Below are 3,625 nucleotides of genomic sequence, written 5' to 3' on the forward strand. Positions count from 1 at the left end.
GGGTCATAGGGCCCAGACTTTAGCCTCTACTACAAAGCTGTCATCATCAAGACAGTATGGTACTGGCACAAAAACAGACACATGGATCAATGGAATAGGTTAGAGAACCCAGAATTGGACCCACAAGTATATGGCCAATTAATCTTTGACAAAGCAGGAAAGAGTGTCCAATGGAAAAAAGACAGCCTCTTCAACAGATGGTGTTGGGAGAGCTGGACAGCAACATGTAGAAAAATGAAATTAGACCACTTTCTGACACCATTCAGAAAATTAACTCAAAATGGATAAAGGATCTGCATGTGAGACAAGAAACCATAAAATCCCTAGAGGAAAAAGCAGGAAATTGCCTCCTAGACCTCAATCGCAGCAATTTCTTTCTCTTAGCAACTTTCAAGTACAATTTACATGTTGTTAAATCCTTTTAGTTTCACGTGTGTAACAGCTGTTGTCTCTGCATCTGACACCTAGGTTTCCCTCAGACACAGTGTCACTGTTCTTGTCTCACATTCGGCCACGCGTTCCTGTCTGACAAGTGGATTCTGCCAGCAAATGTGCACTGTCGTCCCAAAGATGGTGGTAGATTGTGATTGTTTGTTTAGTGACTTGCCTGGACTAATTTTGTGGGGTCTCTTTTTCCTTCTTGTTGGCCAGTGTTCTTAAATTCTTGTTTTCATTTCTGAGACTTTTTCGTAGAGGGCATTTATGGTCAGCACAGTTTACTGGTTTGCCAGTGATCGGTCGGGGTTCTGTTCAACCTCGTGAGCTGTCCTGATGGACTGTGTGGCCTGGAGGGTGCTTCAGAGTGCAGACCAAGTGTGGGTTGTTTTGGCTTTTAGTGTTTGCGCTTGCAAGGCCTCATATTCGGCCTGAGAGCAGTTGCTTGTGGCGTGAGCAGCCCTCAGACATTAATGATATGAGGATCTCATCAAGGCTTGTCTTGGGGCTCAGTTTCTGGCTGGTCTGCAGATCCGCTTTCTTCATCAGTATGTGGAACTCCGGCCCAAGGATGTGTTACCTTCCCTGACTGTTGTTAGCCAGTGAGACCGCCCCAATTTTGACCATGTCCTCTGTTGTGTTCCAAATTAAGTCATCCCCTTCCCTGGTGACCCTTGCGCCCTGCCCTTGCCTGGCAGGACTTTGGGGCCACAGAGCTGGGTGCGGGATGGAGCACCTCCAGGTTAGCACACCAGAGCCCCTTTCACTGCTCCTGCCGAGGGTTCGGAAATAGCTTTGAATAAATGCTTCTCAATTAGTCGGATGCCTTTGTCCGTCTCCAGAGTTCTTGTCAATGTTTCTGACGAGTTGGTCAGGGTATCTGCTGAGTGCCAGCCTCCCTTGGGGATTCTCAAGGTCCCTTCCCTGGCCCCTGTAAGTGTGGGCCTGCGCGAGGAGATTAAACCTATCAAAACGGAGGAGAGAGGACTTTGTATCTCTTTCCTTGTTTAACCGTCTGAGTTTCTGGTGAGAAGCGGGGCCATGGAGTCTGAAGTAATGGTGAATCCCTGCTTCTTTTTAATGGTTCAAGTGCTCCGTGCAGCAAGTCTTGATAAAGCAGCTACTTAATCATGGTAATACCTGTTAAGTCTGTCTCTTTCCCATTTTACAGATGGGGACAAAGGCAGAGAGGGATTTGCTTAGCACGAGGGCACAGCTCCTGCCAGCACGCGGTCCCTTCTCCAGCCTGGGAGTCTCTGCTTCCCTCCATGGTCCCCTGTCCTGCCTGGGGAGGAGGGTAAGGCCAGGACCCCCAGGACTCCTTCCCCAGCCCTGCCATCTCCCCCAGAGCCCGCAGGCCGCTCCCGTGCCCCTGGCACCCCCTCCCACAGCGCTGGTGGCCCCCATACCCCTCCTGTGCCCTCCCGTGGCCCAGGTGCCCCAAGCTTTGGTCAGGTCACCGTGCCCACCTGCTCACGACCCTTGGGGCCCACCCGGCATCACGCATGAGAAACTGCATGGGCAGCGGTGGTCCAGGTGACACTCAGGGCCCCGGCCAGGCTGGAGACCCAAGCCTCAGGCTCCTAGTGGGACCTGGCAGAGGCGCCCCATCCTGGCCCGGCTCTGGGTCTTTGCTCGGTGGGGTTGGTGGAGGGAGGATCCGAGGGTGCACCATGCTGAGCAGGTCGCTCAAGTGGATTTTCTGTGGTCACCGTTTCCGGGGATCTGCTCGTGGTCAGGCACAAGCCGGGGCTGCAGGTAGGATGTCTGGGAATTGGGCCTGTGCCCCCTTTGTCCCTTTAGATGTGTCCCAGGCTCCCCAGGAGCCCCCGGGAGTGCAGAGCGCGCCTGGTCCCTTGTGCTGGGTCCCTGGGATTATCTGGGAGCAGAGGCGCAGCTGGGCGGCTGGCGGGCAGGGGCGGGGTTGGGGGGACCCTTTTGAGTTTTCTCACCTAAGTTCCACTGTTTCCAAAGAGTTCGTCTCCCTCCTTAGTGGCTCACGGGTCCCCTGCTCTGCCTCCTGGGTGAGGTTAAGGAGGGGGACGAGGTGGTCCACCTCTTTGTCCACCCCGCTTGGGCGCTGGGGGTGGAGGGCACTCAGGGATGGAACTTTCTCTGCCCTTCCTCAGGGTGTGTCAACAGGGCTGGAGCTGGTGGCAGTGGTGACTAGAAATCTAGACAAGAAAGTACATTTTGTCCCAGGCGGAGGGAGGGAAGGTGGTGGGTGTCGGTGGCCCAGCACCTGCGGGCACCTGCTGGTTCAGCTCTGAGCGGCAGGAGCGCTGAGCCGAAGGTCTGCCCACTGCCCGCAGACCCCGAGGTCCTGCGGTGACCACGGGGTCTTCAGACGGGGCTGGACCCCCCTGCCTCCTGGTGCGCCCACCACCCTCCTCCGTAACCTCCTTGGGGGAGGGAAAAGATCCTTCTGAACTCAGGGCTGTGGGAACCCAGCGTTCTGTCCCCGGGTGACCCCCTCGGCGTCTGTGGGACGTGAGTTACAGCTACTGCTCACAGTACTTGGACCTCAGCGCTCTGGTTCCCAAGCGCTTAGGAGCACACCAGTTCCTGCCCAAGTGTCCTGTTTGGGGACGCCGGGCTGCTGTGTGACCCGGACCTAGACAGCGCCTTCTCCAGTGTCCGAGGGCAGGTCCTGAGCCTGAAATCCCGTCCAGCCGTCTCTTGAGCTTAGGTCTGGGGAAGGGCTTTCTGACACCAAGCTGGGTTTTACCCAGGAATCCCTGGCTTAGTGGTTCTGCGGCAGCACGTAGGGTTTACATTTTTAGGTTCCTAGGTGATGCTGTTGCTGCTGGTGCGCACTGCATTTTGAGGGTCATTGTCAAGTGTGGTGAAAGGCCAACAGAGCTGTGCTCCAGCTCCGGACGGCAGAGTCCCACCCGATCCGGATAAAGTGCACAGGCTGCAGAACAGTGGGGCCTGTCACCTGCTCCCTGACAGCTGGGGAGCTGGGGGTGGGGGTGGAGCGGGGCTCAGAGAGGGGCTAGGAAATGAGGGGAGGCAGGTCCACCCCCAGGAGGCATCCTATTGTTAGACCTTTTCCGCCTGAAGCCAGTCACAGAGAGTGAAATCCAGGGACACAAACGGAGTTGGTGAATGGGTTTTATTTCAGTTCTAGGACCGGCCCCTCCCGCGTGTTGGCAGGTCCTCAGGAGGGCATGCCTCAGATCTGAAG

This window comes from Suricata suricatta, chromosome 7 (assembly GCF_006229205.1).
Source record: "Suricata suricatta isolate VVHF042 chromosome 7, meerkat_22Aug2017_6uvM2_HiC, whole genome shotgun sequence".
NCBI lineage: Eukaryota > Metazoa > Chordata > Mammalia > Carnivora > Herpestidae > Suricata > Suricata suricatta.